Consider the following 26,449-nt stretch of genomic DNA (forward strand, 5'->3'; position numbering starts at 1 on the left):
CTGATTTCTCTACAGAACCACTACAGGGCAAAAGGGAGTTTCAAGATATATTTATAGTTCTGAAAGGAAAAAATTTGCAGCCTAGAATACTCTATCCGGCAAGAATATCATTTAAAATAGAAGGGGAAATAAAGAATTACTCCAACAAACAAAAGCTAAAAGAGTACAGCAGTACAATCCATTCTGAAAGAAATACTGAAAGGGATTCTTTAAATTAAAAAATAAGTAAGAAGAAATAGGATGGTGGAAATCACTATTGGAAAGCAATCACTTAAACAAAACAGCATACTGATCTGAAAGAGGAGAAAAAAAAAGCTACTGCAAAAGTGATGATAAACACAAGAAACCACAAAAGGACAAATATGAAGATGCTAAAAAAGGACTCCAAAAATCATGGAATGTGGGGAAGGAAAGTAAGAAAATCTAGAGTCTTTTTAAAAAAAATAAATATACTATTTGAGTCTCTATGACTATCATGATAAAGCTAGGAAATACAGGAATTGGTTAACATACTTAAAAAAGGGGCAACCACGAATCAAATCCAAATGTTACATTCACAAAATCTAAAAAGAAAAGTATTCGAGCATAAAATAAATGGAAACCATCCAACCAAAAAAGGAAGGAAAAAAAAGAGAAACAGAATAAACTTGAAAACAAGTTTTAAAGTGTCAATAAATACATATCTATCAATAAACACCTTAAATGTCAATGGACTGAAAGCTACAATCAAAAGACACAGAGTGGCAGATTGGATAACGAAGCAAAAACCTACAATCTTCTGTCTATAAGAGACTCACCTTAGGGCAAAAGACACATATAGCTTGAAAGTGAGGGGAAGGGAAAAGATATTTCATGCCAATGGACAAGACAGGAAAGCAGGAGTTGTAATACTCATATAAGACAAATAGCGTTTAAAATGGAGGCAATGAGATCTTGCTGTGTGCTGAGAACTATGTCTAGTCACTTATGATGGAGCAGGATAATGGGAGAAAAAAGAATGTATACATGTATGTTTAACTGGGTCACCATGCTATATAGTAGAAAAAAATTATATTGGGGAAATAACAATAAAAAAATAAAAAGTGAAGGCCATAAAAATAGACAAATAAGGACACTATTTAATGGTTAAAGGATCCATTCAGGAAGAGGATATTACAATCATCAACATATATGCCCCAAATATAGGAGCACCGAGATACCTACAACAAATACTAACAGACATAAAAGGAGAAATTGATGGGAAGTCAATAAGAGTAGGAGATTTTAAACCCCACTCACATCAATGGACAAATCCTCTAGACAGAAAATCAATAAGCAACAGAGATTCAAAATGACACAATAGAAAGTTAACTTAGTCGACATTTTCAGGACACTACATCCAAAAAAAAATCAGAAAATACATTCTTCTCAGGTGCACATGCAACATTCTCAAGGATTGATCACATACTGGGGCACAAAGCTAACCTCAACAAATTTAAGAGTATAGAAATTATTTCAAGTTTTTCTCTGACCACAATGGCATGAAACTAGAAATCAACCACAGGAAAAGAAATGAGAAAAAAGCTGACTGCATGGAGACTAAACAACATGCTACTAAAAAACCAATGGGTCAATGAGGAAATCAAGAAGGAAATTTAAAAATACCTCGAGACAAATGAGAATGAAGACACAATCACTCAAAACCTATGGGATGCCACAAAATCAGTGCCTGGAGGGAAGTTCATAGCAATACAGGCTTTTCTCAAAAAAGAAGAAAAACCTCAAATGAATTAGAAAAAGAACAAATGAAACATAAAGTCAACAGAAGGAAGGAAATCCTAAAGATTAGAGAGGAAATCAATAAAATAGAGATTCAAAAAGCAAATAAAAAATAAAACCAAGAGCTGGTTCTTTGCAAAGATAAACAAAAGTGACAACCCTCTGGCCAGACTCACCAAGGAGACAAGAGAAAAAACCCAAATAAGCAAAATAAGAAATGAAAAAGGAGAAATCACAATGAATACAGCAGAAATACAAAAAGCTATAAGAGAATACTATGAACAACTGTATGCCAACAAATTACATCCTAGAAGAAATGGACAACTTTCTAGAGAATTACACCCACCAACTGAATCAAGAAGAAATAGTCCAAATGAACAGACTGATAACTAGAAATGAAATTGAATGCCATAAAAACACTCCCTACAAATAAAAGTCCAGGACCAGATGACTTCAAAGGCAAATTCTACCAAATATAAAAAGGAACATACACCCATCCTCCTTAAACATTTCCAAAATTTGTAGAAGGAACATTCCCTAATCATTCTATGATGCCACCATCACCCTAATACCAACCAGAAAAAGATACCACCAAATATGAAAACTATAGGCCAATAACTTTGATAAATATAGACACAAGGATTCTCGACAATATTATGGTCCTTCAAATCCAACAATATTTAAAAAAGATCATACCCCACGGTCAAATGGTATTCATCCCAGGTTCACAAGGATGGTTCAACATATGCAAATCTATCAATATCATACACTGCATTAACAAAAGAAGTCAAAAGCACATGATCATCTCAACAGATGCAGAAAAAGCATTTGACAAAGTCCTACATCCATTCATAAACAAAACTCTTACTAAAGTGGGTATAGAGGGACCATACCTTAATATAATAAAAGGCATTTATGACAAACCCACAGCCAATATAATACCCAATGGAGAAAAGCTGAAAGCATTCCCACTAAAATTGGGAACAAGACAGTAATGCCCACTCTCATCACTTTTATTCAGCATAGTATTGGAAGTCCTAGCCACAGAAATCATACATACACAAAAATAAAATGTATCCAATTGGAATAGAAGAGGTAAAATTGTCACTGTATGCCAATGACTTGATACTATACATAGAAAACCCTAAAGACTGAACCCCAAAACTATTCAAACTGATTAACAAATTTAGCGAAGTAGCAGGATATAAAATTAACATTCAGAAATCAGTCACATTTCTGTATACTAACAATGAAATATTAGAAAAAGAACACAAAAATACAATACCTTTTAAATCTCACCCAAAAGATTAAACATCTGGGATTGAACCTAAGTGGGTGAAATATTTATATGCTGAGAACTATAAAACATCAATCAAGGAAATTAAAGAGGATTAAAATACATGGAAAGTTATTCCATGCTCATGGGTTGGAAAAATTAATACTGTATAAATAGCCATACTCCTCAAGGCAATATGCAGATTCAATGCAATCCCTATCAAATTACCCATGACACTTTTCACAGAACTAGAACAAACAAGCCAAAAATTTATATGGAATGACAAAAGACCCAGAATTGCCAAAGCAATCCTAAGAAACAAAAAGAAAGCAGGAGGCATAACTCTCCCAGACTTCAAGAAATATTACAAAGTCACAGTCATCAAGACAGTGTGGTACTGGTACCAAAACAGACAGACCAATGAATCAGAATAGAGAACCCAGAAATAAACCCAGACACCTACAGTCAATTAATCTTTGACAAAGGAGGCAAGAACATAAAATGGGAAAAAGACCGTCTTTTCAGAAAATGATGCTGGGAAACCTGGACAGCTTCATGCAAATCAATGAAACTGGAACACACTGTCACACCATGCACAAAAATAAACTGAAAGTGGCTTAAAGACAAACATAAGACAAGACACCATCAATCTCTTTGCAAAGAAGATAGGCCAAGCATTCTCTGACATAAATCTTACAAATGTTTTCTCAGGTTGGTCTCCCAAGGCAACGGAAATAAAAGCAAAAATAAACCAGTGGGACCTAATCAAACTGGCAAGTTTTGCACTGCAAAGTAAATCTTAAAAAAAAAAACAACTCTAAAATAAAACTCACAGAATGGGAGAAAATGCTTTCAAATGATGCAACCAACAAGGGCTTAATCTCTAGAATATACAAACAACTTATACAACTCAACAGCAAAAAAGCCAACAACCCAATGGAAAAATTGGCAAAAGACCTGAATAGACATTTCTCTAAGGAAGATATACAGATGGCCAACAAGTTAATGAAGAAATGCTCAACATCACTAATATTAGCAAAATGTAAATCAAAACTACTATGAGGTTAAACCTCACACTCGTCTGAGTGGCCATAATAAATATGTCCACAAATAATAAATACTGGAGAAGATGTAGAGAAAAGGGAACCCTCCTACACTGTTGGTGGGAATGTAAATTTGTACAATCACTATGGAAAACAGTATGGAGGTACCTTAGGAAACTATATATAGGACTACAATATGACCCAGCATTCTCACCCTTGGACATATATCTGGACAAAACTTTCCTTTAAAAAGACGTATGTACTCACATGTTCATTGCAGCACTCTTCACAATAGCCAAGAAATGGAAACCACTTACATGTCCATCAACAGATGAATGCATTAAGAAGTTATGGTATATATACACAACAGAATACTACTCAGCCATAAAAAAGAACAAAAAATATCATTTGCAGCAACATGGATGGAACTAGAGACTCTCATACTGAGTAAAGTAAGTAGAAACTGAAAATCAAATACCATATATTATGACATATCTGGAATCTATTATATGGCACAAATGAATCTTTCCACAGAAAAGAGAATCATGGCCTTGGAGACCAGACTTATGGTTGCCAAGCAGGAGGGGGAGGGGGATAGAATGGGTATTTGGGGTTAATATATGCCATCTATTGCCTTTGAAGTGGATACGCAATGTGATCCTGCTGTATTGCCTGGGAACTACATCTAGTCACTTATTTTCGAGCATGATAATGTGCGAAAAAAATGTATATATGTATGTGTAACTGTGTCACTTTGCCATACATTAGAAAATTGACAGAACACTGTAAACCATGTATAATGGAAATAATAATGCCCTGAGGCATTCTGGACAATGATCAGAGAGGAAAGGGTGTTAACAAATGTAATTCTGTTTAGAACTGCAAAATGAGAATACAACTTTCATTAATACTCTGGGATGAGTCCAGGATTTTTTCTTATTGATATGGAGAATCCCAATTGCAAGGTTGGGAAAGAGACTGAGACTTATGCACGCTAAGATTTTTTTACAGTTCCGTTCATGACTGCAGTGGCTCTGATGATTTAATAAATCAAATATATAAATAAGCCCCCTCCCAAAGAACTATCTTATGATCCAGTAGTCCTACTTGGGCATATATCCAGATAAAACTACAGTTCAAAGAGGTACATGCTCCCCTATTTTAATTGCAGCATGATTCACAATAGCCACAACATGGAAACCACCTAAATGTCCATCAAGAGATGAATGGATTAAGAAGGTGTGGAATATATACACAATGGAATACTACTCAGGTATAAAAAAGAACAAAATAATGCCATTTGCAGCAACATGGATAGAACTAGAGACTCTCATCCTGAGTGAAGTAAGTCAGAAAGGGAAAGACAAACACAGTATGATATCACTTATATTTGGAATCCAAAATATGGCTCAAATGAATTTATCTACCAAACAGAAATAGATTCACAGAAATAGAGAACAGAATTCTGGTTTTCAAGGGGATGGAATGAATGAGTGGGATGGACTGACAGTTTGGGATCCGTAGATGTAAACTATTACATTTATAATGGATTAGCAATGAGGTTCTACTCTATATCACAGGGAACTACACCCAACCTCTTGGGATAGACCATAATGGAAGATAATATGAGAAAATGAATGTATAGGGAAATATGACTGGGTGAATTTACTGTATAGTAGAAATTTGCACAACAGTGTAAATCAACTATACTTTGATTAAAAAGGTAAAAAAATCTACAACAAATAAATGGTGGAGAAAGTGAACCCTTCTACACTGTTAGGGGGATGTGATTTGGTGCAACCACCATGGAAGACAGCATGGAGGTTCTAAATATCGAACTACCATATGATACAGCAATTCCACACTTGGGCCTCTATCCAGAGAAAACCATAATTCAAAAACATTCATGAACCCCAATGTTCATTGCAGCACTATTTACAATAGCCAAGACATGGAAGCAAACTAAATGCCCATTGAGAGAGACATGGATAATGAAGACATGGTAATATATACAATGAAATATTATTTAGCCATAAAAGGAATGAAATAATGCCATTTGAAACACCATGAATGGACCTAGAGATTATCATATTAAGTGAAGTAAGTCAGAAAGAGAAATACAAGTACCATATGATATCACTTATATGTGGAATCTAAAAAAAGATACAAAAATTTATTTATAAAATAGACAAAACCTTCCAGATTTCAATACCAATCCTGGATTTCCCAATTATGGCTCAGTGGTTAATGAATCTGACTAGGAACCATGAGGTTGTGGGCTTGATCCCTGGTCTTTCTCAGTGGGTTAAGGATATGGCATTGCTGTGAGCTGTGGTGTAGGCCACAGATGTGGCTCAGATCTCCTGTTGCTGTGGCTCTGACATAGGCTGGCAGCTACAGCTCTGATTTGACCCCTAGCCTGGGAACCTCCATATGTCGTGGGTGTGGTCCTAGAAAAGACAAAAACAAACAAACAGAAAACAGATTTCAATACCAATCCTAAGGTTATTTTAGGCGAAACCATTTGGGGAGTGAAGAATTGGGATGATGGGAACAACATATAAAATAGATGGTTAACAGGTATCTATTGTATAGCACAGGAAACTCTACTTAATAGGTTTTAATAAAATATATATAATATATATATTATATATATAATATATATATACACACACATATATTGGAAAATAATGGATATATTTATATGCATGAGTGGTTCACTTTTCTGAACCTGAAACTAATTCAACATTGTAAGTCAACTATACTTCAATAAAATTAATTTGAAAATATTTTGTTTTAGTTCTGTGAAAAATTTTCTTGGTAACTTCATAGAGATTGCATTGAATCTGTAGATTGCCTTGGATTGTATAGTCATTTTTACAATATTGATTCTTCCAAGCCAAGAGCATGGCATATCTTTCCATCTGTTTATGTCATCTTTGATTTCTTTGATCACTGTCTTATGGTTTTCAAAGTACAGGTCTTCTGTCTCTTTAGGTAGGTTTATTTCTAAGTATTTTATATTCTCTTTTATTGAGGGTAAATGGGTTATTTCCTTTATTTCTCTCTTTTCTTTCACTGTTGTTTTATAGGAATGCAAATGATTTCTGTGTGTGAATTTTATATCCTGCAACTTTACCAAATGTGTTGATGAGCTTTAGTAGTTTTCTGATAGTATCTGGGATCTTCTATGTATTGTTATACCATCTGCACACAGTGATAGTTTACTTCTTCATTTCCAATTTTGATTTATTTTATTTCCTTTTCTTCTCTAATTGCCATGGCTAGGACTTCCAAATTTATGTTGAATGACAGTGGTGAAAGTGAACATCCTTGTCTTGTTCCTGATATTTTTTTATTTAATAAAGTGAACATGAAAGTCTCACACTTCAAAATCAAATGACATAAAAAGGTGAAGAGTGACATGTCTCATTGCCATTTCTCTATTCCCTTTGTTCTCAATCTTTTTCCTTTTATAGGGCTATACTGCTCTGAATGTGCCTTATCTCATCAATTATTTTCTTTACCTTAAATAACTACTTTATTAAGTTTTTTTTGCATCTTTCTACAGTTTAAACAATGCAAATGTAAGAAAATGTGAAGTTTTGTTTTAACTTTGCATCTTCCCGCCATTTTAAAAACAATGTGTAGTATTTTAAAGGTGCTATTCTGTACCTTTTAAATTCACTTAGGAATATATCTTACAGATCTTTTTTATAGCAATATCTAAAGGGATTTCTCATCAATGTTTGTAGCTTTGTCTACTCTTTTTCCTGGATGTGTCATAATTTAACTACTCTCCAATTAACAAGTCTATTGGTGGACATTTTGTTATTTTTAACCTTTAGATATTACAAACAATGCCCCAAAACAATACAATTTTAAGTGTTTCATTATTTTATGATATAAATATAGCACTATTTAATTATATAGTAACATGTTAAACAGTTATGCTATTTCTAATATTTTACTATAAACAATGCTATAATCAACATAACTGTACTGACATATTTGTATGTAACTATATTTTCCTGGCATGAGTTCATAGAGATTCTGTGATTTTGTGTTATATAGAACCAAAGCTTGATTGTATATTCCTTGAAGGAAAATATTTTTGCCATATCTATTTGTAATAATACCTAGGATATTATTAGAGTTCAGTAAGTATAGATTAATTGTAGGTAAAATTTTTGGTCCAAGAGCATTTGTTGTCTTGAGCACTATAAGAACCAAAGAGAATTGCTATACTCCTTAGGCTGTGGCCATAGACAAATTTCCCAAGACTGAGGGTGATGTCATTGAAGGCAAAGGACTTGGCTCGCCAAGTTGACCCATTCTTCAACTGAAATCCAGGAATACTAGGGGGACAAGAGTATAGACAAGCAGTGGATAAAACTAAAACTGTGTGTCCCTTATCTATTCCAGAGCCAACACCACAATAAATAAGGTACTGGAGAAGGGATATTATGAAGCAAATGGAATTTCTAGACCAAAACCTTACTGCTGTTATACAGAGATGATATTCCCAATTTTCCCTTAGTAGATTGTGTTTAAAGTTGTTTCTTCAGTTGTGGGAATGAGTTATATCATGTCCCTTTTGTGACTTGTGACTCATCCTTAGAAGATGATTAACTGGAGTTATCACGTAAATTTTAGGAGAAGAGAACATCTGGTTGCATTAAATCCTGGTATTTTTAAGTAAAACAATCCAGCATTCAAAATAACCTAGGTTCACAGTGGTAACATGTCAGTAACATGTCAGAATATGCCTGTAAGAAAGTATAGGGAATGAGGGTATCTTTTCCAAAGTGTTAAATTTTAGGCCTAGTTGCCTTGATGGGTACATGAAAATATAGATAAGGGGATCCTGGAAAAACTATCAGACAAGTGAACAAGTTTGAGAGCTGTCCACATGATTAAACAGGTTGTTTCTTGTAGACTTGTGCACCAAATAATTAGCTTCTGCTGGCAAAGGATTTTCTGACCAAAATGCAGAACTCCCATGTAGTTTGGAGTGGCAGAGAAACTTAGATTATGTTTTACACCAGATGTATACATCCAAATTTCCCTTTTCCTGAGAATTGAGAATGTGGGAACCATGTAAATTTACTTAACTATTTTAATCTCTGCAGTGTGTTTGGATTCCAACAAGTGCTCTCCTCTAGATATACTACTGGAGGAAAGGGTGGGCAGGCTGTTGAAAACCTGCAGCAGGGCTTTTATTTTATTTGTTGAATACTTTTCCAGGTACCTGATGTTTGATTATGTTCTAAGAGATCTGCTAAATTTGGAAGAGCTTCTACAACCTGAAATATGGATCTTCCCCCACCCAACACAGTGATATTTCAGCCACCTCAGAAATAAAAATCAAATCCATTAAATGTTTGCTATTGTTCTTTAATAACCCAAAGCAAGAAACAATGTGTTTTTTGGCATGCTGACTTTTCTTGTAAATGGTGCTGAGAGGAAACTGGAATGCTGCCATTGGCCCTTTAACCTTAATCAAGATTATATAATATGTAAATTCAGGAAGGATTGCAACATATAATTACAGCTTTCTGTGTATTTTATTCTCTTGTTTTTTCTGTCTCTGGTTGCTCTTTTATCTCTGATGCTGACTAACTGTGGGCACTCTCCTCAAGTTCAATATCCAGCTTTCTCTTCTCCTTAAAGGACAGATCAGCTTTCATGAGCTCAGCTATCTCTTTCTGTAGTTAACAAATCATTGTTTTCAATACTCAGTACTCAAGTTCTCTATTATTATATTTTCAAATTATTTCACTTACACTTAGGAAAACCAGAAAATCTCTTACCTGTAGTGCTAAAATGTTAAATCAAACAGGTTGATGTGGATCTCAACTTTACCCAACTCAATTGCTTAGCAATGTTACCTCACTACTATGTACTTCAGACTTAGGTAAGAAAGAGTAAAAAAAAAATTCTAGCAGATAATGTTGGATAATACACTGTTCTTCCTTTCTCCCCACTTCCTTGCCCCTGTTATTATTCTATGTTTAACCTCTGGCTTAGTTCTGAAATCTCAATAGCCATGGAATAGAACTGTATGGAAAGATGGACAGACAAATGTAATATACTGAAGTGTATGCACCTGAATCATAGAATGAAATTGTAGGCACATTTGTCTCTTATGTGGAGAGAACTGCACCAGGTACCTGTTGTCTAGGAGCTCACAGTTAGAGTGAAAAGCAGCCATATCAGTAGATAATTGCAGCAGTGTTGTAACTGTCATGACTTGGTGCTTGTAGAAGTCACAATGGAGCTGATGTCTGCTAATGCTTGATTGCCCTTTTGGGATTCATGATAAAGGTCCTCAATCTTATTTATTAATTCAAAAAGAGAATTTGTTACTATTTGAATTTTAAGTGACATTTGTTTTTCCTTTGTATTACTTTTAAATAAAGGCTTTTTTTAAGAAATGAAGACTCTAAACATGATTTCTTAGGGAGAGTGTAGAGAAAACCCAAGTTGCCAAGCCCTTTGAAAGCATATAGTTGAATGAAAAGGGATGACTTCTTAGATATTATTTCTCATTAATTTTTTTCTACCAATGTTAGTTGGATACTATTTGCTCTGAGTACTTCAAATTAACACAATTCCATTTTCAATATAAGTTTACATTTCAGGCTGCTTTTCTTCATGCATATAATTCAAATTAGTGAGATTTTACTACATCATAAATGAGAGAATGTCAGAAAAAGTGATATACTTCATGCCTCCTTTGAAACTATATCCCTTGCTTTTCATAAATTTCCAGTTGCATAGAACTCAGGATATTTCATGTGGGAGTTAATTCTCTTGGATTTTTTTCTAACCAACTGTGAAGCTACTTGGATCAAAGCTATAACAAGTACAGAATGGAGAAGATTGGCTAATAAAATTTTCTCCCCCAAAGTGAGGCAAAAATATAATTTATTTATAAAAATATATTAGCTTTTTCTACTAATATGATAGTAAAATGTATGCTTTTGAAATTATATCTCTTCTTTATATTCTGCTACCAGGATATTGTTCATCATAGCATGGGGAAAAATAACAAAACTAAGAAATTCTGATTCTCATATGTCTGCCTTCTTTTCTCTATTACCAGATACTGTGTTATTGCTAAAAAGCATAGGACTAAAACCTACTAAGTATTTTTAAGAGTTTTCATAAAATGAGACAGAGAATCAGGCCACTGAAGATTTGGGTGAGGCAATGTATTTTCCTTAATGATGATTGTGCTTATTTATAATGGTCTGTTGGGAAAAAGACTTGGCTAGAATTCAGGGTGAAAGTTGTAGAGGAATTGGAAGATGGGATTGGATGGGGATTATTGAAATTTTTGTTTTATTTTTCTTTTTTAGCCACCCCATGGCACATGGAGTTCCTGGGCCAGGGATCAGATCCGAGCCTCAGTTTTGACTGATGCCACAGGTACAGCCATGCCAACACCTTAATTCACTGTGTAGGGCTGGTGATCAAACCTGCATTCTGGCATCCCAGAGACACCTCTGATCCCTTTGACCACAGTGGAATTCCTGAAATTTTTTTTTCATTTTTATTTATTTATTTATTTATTTATTTTTCCCACTGTACAACAGGGGGATCAAGTTATCCTTACATGATATCCTTTTCCCCCACACTTTGTTCTGTTGCAATATGAGTATCTAGACATAGTTCTCAATACTACTCAGCAGGATCTCCTTGTAAATCTATTCTAAGTTGTATCTGATAACCCCAAGCTCCAGACTCCTGAAATTTTTGAATGACAGATCAAGTTTATCTTGAGATCAGCATGGATTCACCTTAGGTTTAGAAGTAAGAAGTTGTAAAAGGAATATAGTGTTTAGAATTATTGTTTGACAGTTGTTTTAAGGAAAAGAAACTGAGGGAAAGAAAAAAGTTAGGATGTTGCTTTAGCAAAGTGTGAGGTAATGAGAATCTGTTATAAGGAAATTACAACATGAGTGAAATGCCCAGAAGATATTTTCATTAAGATTTCATAGATCCCATAGTTAAAAAAAGTATGTAAGTGTCTTTTAGTTTAACTTCTAATCATGTAGAAATGTCACATTTATAGCATTTTTGATACCTTTTTAGTATTGGGCAACTTTATTAATTGCCTGATTTATTTATTTTTCTTGGCCAAGATCTAAATTTTAAAAATCACACTCAGTGGTGAAAAGCTGAAGGTATTCCTTCTAAAAACAGAAACAGGAGTTCCTGTTGGAGCTCAGTGGTTAACAAACCCAACTAGTATCCATGAGGACACAGGTTTTATCTATGGCCTTTCTCAGTGGGTTAAGGATCCAGCTGTGCCATAAGCTGTGGTGTAGGTTGCAGACACAGCTTGGATATTGCATTGCTGTGACTGTGGTGTAGACTGGCAGTTACAGCTCTGATTCAACCCCTAGCCTGGGAACTTCCATATGCTGCTGGTGTGGCCCTAAAAAGACAAAGAGACTAAATAAAATAAAATAAAAACAGGAAAAAAAGAACAATGTCCAATCTAGTCACTTCTGACAGAGTGTTGGAAATTGTAGCTGAACAATTAGATAACAAGAAAAAAAATAAAAGGAATCCAATTTGGAAAGGAAGATGTAAAACTGTCACTATCTGTTTTTACCATGAATGGATATTGGAATTTGTCAAATGATTTTATGCATCTATTGAGATGGTCATGTGGTTTTTGACTTTTCTTTTGTTAATGTGGTGTATGACGTTGATTGATTTGCATATGTTGAACCACGCTTGAGCACCTAGGATGAATCCCACCTGGTTGTGGTGTATATTTTTTATATGTTTGTTGGATTCAGTTGGGTAAAATTTTGTTAAGAATTTTTGTGTATATATTCAAATATATTGGCCTATAGTTTTCTTTATTGGTGGTGTCTTTGTCTGGTTTTGGAATTATGGTGATGGTGGTGTGATAGAATGTCTTTGGGAGTGTTCCTTCTTCTTTAAAGTGGACATAGAGGGAACATACCTTAGCATAATAAAAGCCACTTATGATAAAACCACAGCAAATATAATACTCAATGGAGAAAAGCTGAATGACTTCCCACTAAAATCTGGTACAAGACAAGGATGCCCACACTCACCACTGTTATTCACCATAGTATTGGAAGTCCTAGCTACAGAATAAGACAAACAAAAGAAATAAAATTCATCCAAATATGAAAAGAAGAGGTTAAACTGTCACTGTAGCAGATGACATGATACTCTATGTAGAAAACCCTAAGGACTCAACCCAAAAACTACTTGAACTGTTCCACAAATTCAGCAAAGTAGCAGGATACAAGAGTAACATTCAGAAATCAGTTGCATTTCTGTATACTAACAATGAAATATTAGAAAAGGAAAACAAAAATACAGTATCTTTTAAAATTACACTCCCCACAAAAAAAATACCATGGGAATACACCTGACCAAGGAGGTGGAAGACTTTGGAGAATGTTATGGTGGTACCTTGAAAACTATATATAGAACTACCTTACGACCCAGCAATCACATGCTTGGGCATATATCCAGACAAAATTTTCCTTGAAAATGACACATGTACCCTCATGTTCATTGCAGCACTATTCACAATAGGCAAGACATGGAAACAACCAAAATGTCCATCAACAGATGATTGGATTAGGAGACGGTATATTTACAGAATGGAATACTACTTGGCCATAAAAAGAACAAAATAATGCCATTTGCAGCAACATGGATGAAACTAGAGACTCTCATCCTGAGTGAAGCAAGTCAGAGAAAGATAAATACCATATGATGTCACTTATATTTGCAATCTAATATACTACACAAATGAACCTTTCCACAGAAAAGAAAATCATAGACTTGGAGAACAGACTTGTGGTTGCCAAGGGGGCGGGGGAGGCAGTGGGATGGACTGGAAGTCTGGGGTTAATAGATGAATACTGTTGCATTTGGAATGGATGGGCCATGAGATCCTGCTCTATAGCACTGGGAACTATGTCTAATCTCTTCTGATCAGTCTATACATGTATGTGTAACTGGGTCAACATGCTGTACAGTAGAAAATTGACAGAACACTGTAAACCCAATATAATGAAAAAAATAATTAAAAAAATAAAAATAAAAAATCCTGCCACTATCTGAAGATGGAATGATTTTATACATAGAACACCCTTGTGCTCCATTAAAAATTGTTAGAAGTAATGTATTCAGTAAAGCTATAGGATACAAAATCATTACACAATCTATTGCATTTCTACATACCACTAAAAAACTATCAGAAAGAGAAATAGATAATCCCAATTATAGTTGCAACTAAACAAATAAAATAGCTGGGAATAAATTTGACCAAGGAAGTTAAATACCTATATATTAATAACTATAAGATATTAGTAAAAGAAATTGAAGAAGACAGACATTTATATAAAAGTAATCCATGCTCATGGATTGGAAGAATCAATATTGTTAAAATGTCCAAGCCAGTCAAAGAAATCTACAGGTTCAGTGCAAATCTTTACCAATTTTCTAATGGAATTTTCAAAGAAATAGAACAAATAATCATAAAATATGTATGGAAACTACAAAAATTTCAAATAGCCAAAATGATATTGAGAAAGAACAAAGTTTGTGGTATTAGGCTCCTTGATTTCACAGTATATTAGTGATTAAAACAGTACAATAAAGGAAAGAGAACTGAAAGCCCAGAAATAAAGCCACACATATATGATCAATTAGTTTACAAAAAAGAAGCCAAGAATATGCCATAGGGGAAGGATAATCTTTTCAATAAATAGTGCTAGGTAAACTGAACAGCTGCTTGCAGAAGAATGAAACCTGACCATTATCCTAAACCACACACAAAAAATGAACACAAAATGAATTAAAGACTTGAACATAAGATCTAAAATCATAAAAACTATTAAAAGAAAATATCAGTGATAAGCTTCTTGACAAAGGTCTTGGTGATGGTTTCTTAATCTGACATGAAAAGCAAAGGCAATGAAAGTAAAAATTGAGTGATCCTATATCATACTAAAAAGCTTCTGTACAGAAAACGAAATCAACAAAATTGAAAGGCAATATACTGATCAGGAAAAAATATTTGTGAATCATCTATCTGATAAGTGGCTAATATCCAAAATATATAAAGAATTCATATAGCCCATACAACTCAATAGCAAAAAAACTACCAAACAATTCTATCCAAAAATGGGCACAAGATCTGAAAAGGCCTTTTTTCCAAAGTAGACATAAAGATGGCCAACAGGCACATGAAAAGATACTCAACAATTCTAGTGATCAGGGAAATGCAAATAAAAACCACAATGATATGTCACCTCATACCTATTATTTAAAAAGACAAGAAATCCCTTGTGTTGGAAAGGATTTAGAGAAAAGGGAACATTTGTGTAATTGTTGGGAATGTAAATTGGTACAGCCACTATGAAGAACGGTTTGAAAGTTCCTCAAAAATTTAAAAATAGAATTATCATATGATCCAGCAATTCCATTTTGGGGTATTTTTCTGAAGAAAACGAAAACATTAATTTGAAAATAATATATATTTATATATATCCATGTTTATCACAGCATTATTTACAATAGTCAAATATGGAAATAACCTGTGTCCATTGATGAATAAATTGATAAATAAATTTTGGTACATATGTACAATGGAATATCAGACTTAAAGAATAAAATCTTGGAGTTCCTGCTGTGGTGCAGTGGAACCAGTTGTGTTTCTGCAGCAGTATCAGGAAGATTTGATCTTATGCCCAGCACAGTGGGTTATCTGGCATAGGTTGCAATTGTAGCTTGGATCTGATCCTTGGCAAGAGAACTCCATATGCCATGAGGTGGCCAAAGGAGAGGAAAAAAATACCTTGCCATTGGTGATGGTATGGATTAATTTGAGGGCATTGTATGAATTAGATATGTCAGAAAAAAAAAAAAATACCATATGATATTTCTTGTACATTGAAACTTAAAAACAACAAAAATAACAACAAGAACAAAAAACTAACAAAAATAAGCTCATATATTTTTGGTTGCCAGAAAGAGGGTGTAGGGGTGGGTGAAATGGATGAAGCAGGTATAAACTTAAAATAAGTACTATTTAAAACCAGCTATAATAGAAAAAAATAAAAATCACAATATATTAAAAATGTATTTTAAAATAGTATTATTTTTTGATTCATGTCCTAGAATAATGACAATAAAGACACAAATAAACAAATGGAACCTAATCAAAATCAAAAGCTTTTGAACAGCAAAGGAAACTGTTAAAATAATGAAAAGACAACTCAAAGAATGGGAGAAAATCTTTGCCATTGATACAACAGACAAGGGCCTAATCTCCAAAATATACAAACAACAAATGCAACTCAACAACAACAACAACAACAACAACAAAACAACCCAATTGAAAAATGGGCTGAAGACCTAAGTAGGCATTTCTCCAAAGAATATATATGGATGGCCAACAGGCATATGAAAAAATGCTCAATATCACTAATTATTAGAGAAATGCAAATCAAAACTAAAATGAGGTAACACCTCACATTTGTCAGAATGGCCATCATTAACAAGTCAACAAATAACAAATACCGAAAAGGGTCTGGAGTAAAGGGTACCCTCCTTCACTGTTGGTAGGAATGTAAATTGGTACAACCACTATGGAAAACAGTATGGAGGTACCTCAGGAAACTAAATATAGAGCTACCATATGATCCAGAAATTACACTGCTGCTCATATATATGGACATAACTTTCATTGAAAAAGATACATGCATCCCTATGTTCATAGCAATATTCACAATAGCTAAGAAATGGAAACAATCTGTCAATTGACAGATGAATGGATTAAAAAGATGTAGTAAATATACACAATAGAATATTAATCATCCATACAAAAGACAAACTAATGCCATTTGAAGCAACATGGATGGATCTAGAGACTCTCATACTAAGTGAAGTAAACCAGAAAAGAGGGGTTCCTGCTGTGGTGCAGCAGGTTAAGGATCCAGCGTTGTCCCTGTGGCAGCCTGGGTTCAATTCCCAGCCCAGCACAGTGGGTTAAGGATCCAGTATTGCCATAGCTGTGCCCTAGGTTGCATAGCTGGTACTTCCTCTGTGGCTGGGATTTGATCCCTGGCCCAGGAACTTACAAATGCTGCAGGTACAAGCCATAAAATAATAAAAAAAAATACATAAAAATGTGGAGTTCCCGTCGTGGTGCAGTGGTTAACGAATCCGACTAGGAACCATGAGGTTTCGGGTTCGGTTCCTGCCCTTGCTCAGTGGGTTAACGATCCGGCGTTGCCGTGAGCTGTGGTGTAGGTTGCAGACGTGGCTCGGATCCTGCGTTGCTGAGGCTCTGGAGTAGGCCAGGCTACAGCTCCGATTCGACCCCTAGCCTGGGAACCTCCATATGCCACGGGAGCGGCCCAAGAAATAGAAAAAAAAAAAAAAAACAGAAAAGAAAAGACAAATACCATATAATATCACTTATTCATGGAATCTAAAATATAGAACAGATAATGTACAGATTAAGATGGCAGAGTAGAAGGACTGGAGCTCAACTTCTCTCATAAAAGCAATGAAATTACAACCAACTTCTGAACAACCTTCAACCAAATACATGGCAAACTATAAAAAAATCCAACTCCAGAAGACAAAGAGGAGGCCACCTCAATATGGTAGGAGGGGCAATTATGTGATATAAGCAACCCCATATGAACTGGGTGAGCATCCCACAGACTGGAAAGTAACTGTATCACAGAGATTCACCTACAGAAGTGAGAGTTCTGACACCATGTCAGGTTCCCATGCCTGGGGATCTGGCATTAGGAGAAGGAGGCCCAGAACATATGACACTGAAGGCCAGTGGGGCTTGTACACAGGAGCACCACAGGACTGGGGGAAATGGAGACCTCATTCTTTTTTTTTAGGGCCACACCCTTGACATATGGAGGTTCCCAGGCTAGGGGTGAAATTATATGTGTGGCTGCCAGGCTACACCACAGCCACAGCAATGCAGCATCTGAGATGCATCTCTGAACTACACCAGAACTCACAGCAATGCTGGATCCTTAAACCAGTGAGCAACACCGGGAATCAAACCCACATCCTCATGGATACTAATTGGGTTCATTAACTGCTGAGCCATGACATGAAGTCCATAGACCCTATTCTTGAAATGTGCACACAGGTTTCATGTGCACTGGGTCCCAGGGCAAAGAAGAGACTCCATAGGAATTGGGGTCAGACCAGAGTGCAGTTCTTGGATGATCTCCTGGGAAACAGGGGGTGATTTTTGCTTGTTGTGGAAGAAGGACGTTGGAGGCAAATTTCTTGGGAATATTCATCAGTATGCATTTCTCTGGAGGTGGCTGGCCATTTTGGAAAATCTGGAGCCACCCATCAGTGCTGAGAAGCCCCAGGAAAAACAATATCTAGGTGGGATCACAGCCCCACCCATTAGTAAATAGGCTGCCTAAAGACCCCCCAGGCACACAGCTGCCTCTGATCTCACCCATAGACACAGCCCCACCCACCAGAGGGATAGGAATCAGCCCCACCTACCAGTGGGCAGGCACGAGTCCCTCCCATCAGAAAGCCTACAGCAAGACCCCATAACAACTTCAGCTACAAGAGGAGCAGACACCAGAAGTAAGAGAGGCTACAACTCTATTGTCTGCAGAAAGGACACCACAGCAAAATCCTATAAAAATGAAAAGACAGAGAATTATAACTCAGATAATGGAGAAAGAAAAAACCCCAGAAAAACAGTTAAGTGATCTGGAGATTATCAGCCTCCAGGAAAAGGACTTTAGACTGTTGATGCTAAAGATGATGCAAGACATTGGAAACAAACTGGAGGCAAAATTGATAATTTACAGCAAACACTGAGCAAAGAAATACAGGATTAAATCTTAAGCAAGCTGAGATGCAAAATACAATAACTGAAATAAAAAATTCATTAGAAGCAACCAAAGCAAAATACAGGAGGCAGAAGAAAGAATAAGCAAGGTGGAGGACAGATTAGTGGAAATTACGGATGCAGAACAGAAAAGAGAAAAAAGTCTCATAAGAAATGAAGACAGTCTCAGAGAACTCTGGGATAACGTTAAATGTACCAACACCCATATTATAGGCATGCCAGAAGGAGAAAAGAGAGAGAAAGATACAGAAATAATACTTGAAGAGATAATAGCTGAAAACTTCCCTAAGATGGTAAAGGAACCACTCACTCAAATCCAGGAAGAGCAATGATTACCATATAAAATAAACCCAAGGAAGAACACACTGAGACACATATTAATCAAACTAACCAAAATTAAAGACAAAGAGAAAATATTGAAAGAAGTTAGGGAAAAGAAATAACATTCAAGGGAACCCTGATAAGTTTATCAGCAGGTTTTTCAGCAGAAACTCTGCAGGCCAGAAGGGAGTGGCATGATATACTTAAAGTGATTAAAGGAAAACACCTCCAGCCAAGATTAATTTACCCAGCAAGGCTCTCATTCAGATTTGAAGGAGAAATCAAAAGTTTTACAGACAGGAGAAAGCTAAGAGAATTCAGCACCACTAAACCAGCTTTAGAACAAATAGTAAAAGAAATTCTCTAGGTGGAAAAGAAAAGACCAGAACTAGAAATGAAAATATCACAAGTGACAGGGCTCACCGGTAAAGACATACATATAGTAAAGGTAGGAAATCATCCGCATGCAAATATGCTACCAAAATCAGAAATCATGAGAAGAGGAGGGTACAAATGCAGGACACTGGAAATGCATTTTCAATTAAGATACCAGCAACTTAATCTTGTATGTATATTGACCCTTATATCAAAACTTCTTGGTAACTGCAAACCAAAAATCTACAATACAAATTAAAAAAATCAAATCAAATACAACACTAAAGATATTCATCAAATCAAAAGAGAGGAGACCAAGAAAAGAAAGGAAGAAAAAAGGGCAACAAAACAAATCCAAAACAGTTAATAAAATGGCAATAAAAACATACATATCAATAATTACCTTAAATGTAAATGGACTAAATGCCCTAACCAAAAGACAGACTGGTTGAATGGATACAAAAAAACCCCATATATATGCTGTCTTCATGAGTGCCGCTTCACTTCTAGGGACACATACAAATTGAAAGTGATAGGATTGAAGAAAATATTCCATGTGAATGGGAATAAAAAGAAAGCTGGAATACCAATACTCATATCAGGCAAAATAGACCTTAAAATGAAGAATATTATATGAGACACAGACGGACATTGCATAGTGATCAAAGGATCACTCCAAGAAGATATAACAATTGTAATTATATATGCACCCAACATAGGATCACCTCAGTGTATAAGGCAACTGCTAACAAACTTAAAAGGAGAAATTTATAATAACACAATAATAATGGGGGTCTTTAACACCCCTCTTACAGCAATGGACAGATCAGATAGACAGACAATCAACAAGGAAACACAGGTCCTCAATGACACATTCGACCAGATGAACTTAGTAGATATTTATAGAACAGTCTATCCAAAAGCAGCAGAATACACATTCTTCTCAAGTGCACATGGAATATTTTCTAGGCTTGATCAAATTTTGGGCCACAAATCAAGCCTAGGTAACTTTAAGAAAATTAAAATCATATCAAGCTTCTTTTTCAACCACAACGCTATACGACTGGAAATCAACAACAAGAAAAAAAAAACTTCAAGAACGAAAACAGGTGAAGACTATGCAACATGCTACTAAACAACCAATGGATCACTGAAGAAGTTAAAAAGGAAATTAAAAATATACCTAGAAGCAAAGGAGAGCAAAGACACAACACTCCAAAACCTTTGGGATGCAGCAAAAGGAGTTCTAAGAGGGAAGTTTATAACAATACAAGCCTACCTCAGGAAACAAGAAAAAGCTCAAGTAAACAACCTAAATTTACATCTAAATCAAGTAGAGATAGAAGAACAGGCAAGAAATAAAGTTAGCAGAAGGAAAGTAATTATAAATATCAGAGCATAAATAAATGAAATGGAACTGAAGAAAACCATAGAAAACATCAATGAAACTAAAAGCTGGTTTTTTAAAAGAGATTAAAAAAATTGGTAAACCCTTAGCCAGTCTCATCAAGAAAAAAACAGAGAGGACTGAAATCAATAAATTTAGAAATGAAAAAGAAATAGTTACAACAGACATCACAGGAATACAAAGGATCATAAGAGACCTGTACAAGCAACTATATGCCAATAAAATGTACCACCTAGAATAAATGGACAAATTCTTAGAAAGTACAATCTTCTAAGAATAAACCAAGATGAAATAGAAAAGAGGAGTAAGACGTTGTGCTCACCTTCTCCCCTAAACACACAAACCACCCACTGCTGGGGCCAGCTCAGCAGGATGGGGCTGAAGAATGGGTGCTGTGGAACTTAAGGAAAAATAGTTAACATAAAACAAGACACAGAGACATTTATCTTAAGTAAAGGTGGGAGCCAGGGACTCAAGGTCTCAGGGACCAAGAGCACCGGGGAACTCCAGGTCTCAGGGACCAAGAGCCCTGCCTCAAGAAACCACACTGCTTTTATTGTGAGATCAAGTGAGGAGTGGCTATGGGTGGATGATACAGGGTTTGTTTAGAAAGCCACTTATGTGGTAAAGGGTTAAGCTCTTACTCTGACCTCTAGGCACATAACAGTTCTTAAGCTTAAGTCACTTATGCCTTTAGGTCTTTGCTCTTAAGCTTAAGTCATTTACCAGCACTGTGACTGTTTTTTCCAAAGAAGGAAGATGGGATAAAGTAAGACAAGAAGATGGGGTAAAGTAAAGAAGGACAAGATGGAGTTTTCAAGGAAACATGTCTTGCAACAGCCCACAACTACTTGTAGAATGATTTGCCCCAAATACCTACTAAATGCTGACAGAAGAACTTAAACTCCCAAAAGGCTAAGAAATGCTCCATCATAACTGGGTAGAACAAAATAAAAAAAAAGAGAGAGAAAGGGAATCAAGACTGGACTAGCACTCCTGAAAGGGAGCTTTTAAATAGAAAAGGAACCCACATGCTGAGAAGCCACCTAACCAATGGGGAGATCAGCTTAGATGGAGGGACATCAAAGTTGCCAAGAAAAGCATAGCGTCTGGACTGAGGATGGCAAATCAAAGTGAAGTGCATATATTATCTTCACCACTGCCCCTGACAGCAGAGCCTGAGATGTTCTGGTGAAAGCTTGAAAGCTGGGCACTGAGGCTTAGGCTTCAGAGGTCATTTCTGGGGAGAGTAAAATGGTTGGCTGTGTGGAGGCTAAGGAGAAATGTGCCACCAGCTGGGGAGCAGAATGCCAAAGCCAATGGAACCTGGGAGGTCTAGGCATGCAGGATAAGCAAGGAGCCATTGTTGGGAAGGGCAAGGTAAGAAGGGGGAACAGCCATAGGAGTCTCTTTCCCTGTGCACACTAGGAATATCAGAGAGTGGGGTGCTTCCGGCGCAGGCTCTAGTGGTGAGAGGCCACTTGCTCAGGCTATGGGAGACTGGGTGCCTCTAGTTAGGGCTACAGGCAGCCAGGTACCTCTTGTGTGGGCTAAGTGCTGTGGGAAGCTAATCGTGACTTAGCACCTCTTATGTGATCTACAGGTGTCAGGGACAAACCACAAGCTGTTATCTCAGAAACCAGAGGGAGGCATGGCAAGCCACCAGTAGGGGTCTGTGAAGAGGATCCACCTGTAGCCCCAGTAACCTAAAAGTTTGGCAAAAAAGAAGGCACTGAAACTCACCAACACCCATTGCTGCTCTCACTTCCTTGACTGAAAGATCAGCTGAGTTGGAGGGACCTCAAAGTCACCAAGAAAAGCACAGCAGCTGGACTGAGAATGGCAAAGCAGAGTGAGAGCCACACAGATCATGTGAACCACTGGCTCAGACACCACAGCCTGAGACACTTGGATGGGGGCTGGGCACTGAAACTTAGGTTCTGGAGGTCAGTCCCAGGGAGAGGACTGGGGCTGATTGCGTGGGGACAGCCTGAGGGCCTAAGAAGCAGTGTGTCATGGGTGGGGGAGTGGTGTGCTATGGGCTGGGGAGTGGAACACAATGGCAGAGGTAACCTGGGAGAAGGTTCAAGCCCGCAGGAGAGGCAAGGCCCCATTGTTGGGGGGGGAGCAAGAGGAGGAGGGGCTGACCACCATAGGAAACTCCCTAGGCCCAAGTGTGAGTGCTCGCCTGTGGGCTCTCAGAGGGTGGGGCAGCTCTAGTGCAGGCTATGGGCATAGAGAGGCCTCTTGTTTATTTAGGGAAGAATGGGTGCTTCTTGTGCAGGATACTGGTGGTCAGGTACCTCTTGTGTGGGCAAAGGGTACCAGGGAGTTTGAGCAACCTCATGCCTCTTGCATGATTTACAGGTGGCAGGGACAGGCTGTGGCAGTCATCTTGGAGGCCAAAGGGAGGCATGGCTTTCCATGACTGGGTGCTTTTGAGTGGGCTCCACCTGTGAAACCAGTCACCTCAGGGGTTGGCAAAAAAGAAAAAAACAGGGCACTGTAACTAAGCACCATATGCTGTTGCTCCTACTCCACTGGGAGCACACCCACCCTGCAGCTGCCACTGCCAAACACTTTGGGCAGCACCAAGACACTTGGTCACTGTTGCTTCCAAAGACTCTACAACTAGGAACAGCTGGTGCAGCACCTCCTGTGTGGACTAAATGGGACAGGGTGCTTCTTGCATGGTCTTCTTGTGGTGGGGGCAAAGTACCACGGTTAACTCTGACTCCAGAGGTGTGCATGGCCCATTGACACTGGTGATACCTGAACAAAAATCCTTGTAGCCCCACTACCTCTGAGGGCACCACAGAGAAAGACATTGTGACAGAACACCACCTGTTGTTGCTCTCCCTCCCCTAGAAGAACACCCTCCTGCTGCTGCCACTGCCAAACACTCTGGGCAGTGCCCAGACACTTGAACACTGTCCCTATCCCAGGACCCTGCAACCAGGGGCAGCTTGTGCAGCATCTCCTGTGGGGGCTAAGAAGAATGAAGTGCTTCTTGCATGGTCTACAGCAGGTGGGGGCAAACCACCACAGTCATCTCTGGCTCCAGAGGTGGGAGTGGCTTTCTACCACTAGGGGTCTGTGAAAAGACACCACTTAGAGCCCCATTCACCTCAAGGGAAAAACAGAGGAGGGCATTGGGATTGAAAACTGCCTGTGAGTGCTCTCACACCCATGGGAACAAACCTACCCTGCTGCTGCTACTGCCAAATTCTCTGGGCAGTACACACATGCCTGATCTATGTCACTTTCCAGGATCCTACAACTAGGAACAGTCTGTGCAGCAACTCTTATGTGGGCTAAGTGAGATGGGTTGCTTCCTGCAAGATCTAGGAAGGTCACAGTTATCACTGACTCCAGAGGGGGTCATGGCCTTCTACCACTAGGGGTCCATGAACAGTCACCATCTGCAGTTCCAATCACCTCAGAGGAGGGCATGTCAATCAAACACAAGCTGTTGTTGCTCTGACTCCCCTGGGAACTCATGCACCCTGCTGCTGCTACTGCCAAATGATCTAGTGGATTTTTACATGTGCCTAGAGCTCATTACCACTTCCCAGGGCCCTGCAACTAGGAGCAGCCTGTGCCACCTTCCTGCAGGTCCTTGATGCTATTGAGAGCCCAATGACAAGGCACTGACTGCTGGTCCTAACCATTGCCTCCTTCTCCCTGAAAACACACTGAGCATCCTAGGAATAACAGACTGCTCACACCGAAGAAAGAGAGAGCAAATATTCAAACTCCCACACAAAAAATAAATAGTAACACCCCCAAAAATACAAAGTGGTGTTCTTGCATAAAAGTGGTATTAAAGACAACAGTTCGGCTTCCCCATACACAGAAAAAGAAAAACACAAGCAAGATGAAGAAGCTCAGAAACCTTTCCCAGTTAAAGCAACAGGACAATTCACCTAAAGCAGTCAACAATGAAACAGACCTCTGCAGTCTGATAGACATTGAGTTCAAAAGGGAGATAGTGAAAATACTGAAAAAATTAAGAATGAATATCAAGGAATTAAGAAAGGATATGAACAGTAATTCAGATTCTTTTAGAAAGGAACTAGAAAATATAAGGAGGAGCCAAGAAAAACTAGAAAATTCATTTGCAGAGATGTAAACTGAGCTAAAGGCACTAAAGAGAAGAATGAATAATGCAGAGGAATGAATTAGTGATGTGGAAGATAAAATAATGGAAATCACCCAATCAGGACAGCATACAGAAAACCAAATGAAAAAACATGTAAGCAATATAAGACATCTATAGGATAAAATAAAGATCTACATATAATAGAAATCTACATATAATATAAATTCCAGAGGGAAAAGAAAAAAAAGGTGGATTGAAAATATATTTGAAGAAATTATGTCTGAAAACTTTCCAAAATGTAAAGAAAACTGATATCAAAATGCAGGAAGCACAGAGGGCCCCAAAGAAGTTGAACCGAAACAGGCCTGCACCAAGACATATTATAGTAAAAATGGCAAAAGTTAAAGAGAGGATTCTAAAGGCAGCAAGAGAAAAGCAAAGTGCTAATTACAAGGGAACCCTCATAAGGCTATCAGCTGATTTCTTTACAGAAAAATTGTAGGCCAGAAGGGAGTGGCGAGATATATTTAAAGTACTGAGAGGATAAAATTTGCAACCTAGAATACTCTACCCAGAGAGAATATCATTTAAAGTAATAGAAGAAATAAAGATTTTCTCCCCAAAAAACACCAAAAACAAATGGTAAACTAGGACAGCAATACTAAACCCATTCTAAATGTAATACTGAAAGGGATTCTCAAAAAAATTAAGAAGAATTAGGATGGAGGAAACCACTATTGCAAAGCATTCACTTAAATAAGCCAACATACAAATCTAAAAATGAAGATGTTAAAAAAAAAGGATATCAAAATCATACACTGTGGGGAAGGAAAGTAAGAAAATGTAGATTATTTTTTTAAATTTTAAGGATGTGTCTAGGCCTATATGAATATCAGGCTAAAGCAAGCTGATATAGGAAGGCATTACACACATAAAAAACAGGCAAAACACAAAAAATGAACATTACCTTCACAAAAACTGAAAAGTACTCAAGCATAAAATAAGTTGATACCATCCAACCAAAAAAAAAAAAACAAAGAAATATAGAATCACTGGAAAAACAAGGTTTAAAATGGCAATAAATAATCATCTATCAATTATCACCTTAAATGTCAATGGAATGAATGCTCCAATCAAAAGACACACAGTGGCAGATGGGATAAAAAGCTAAAACCTTCAATCTGCTGCTTACAAGAAACTCACCTTAGGACAAACGACACATATAGCTTGAAAGTGAGGG

Source organism: Sus scrofa, chromosome X (assembly GCF_000003025.6).
Source record: "Sus scrofa isolate TJ Tabasco breed Duroc chromosome X, Sscrofa11.1, whole genome shotgun sequence".
Lineage (NCBI taxonomy): Eukaryota > Metazoa > Chordata > Mammalia > Artiodactyla > Suidae > Sus > Sus scrofa.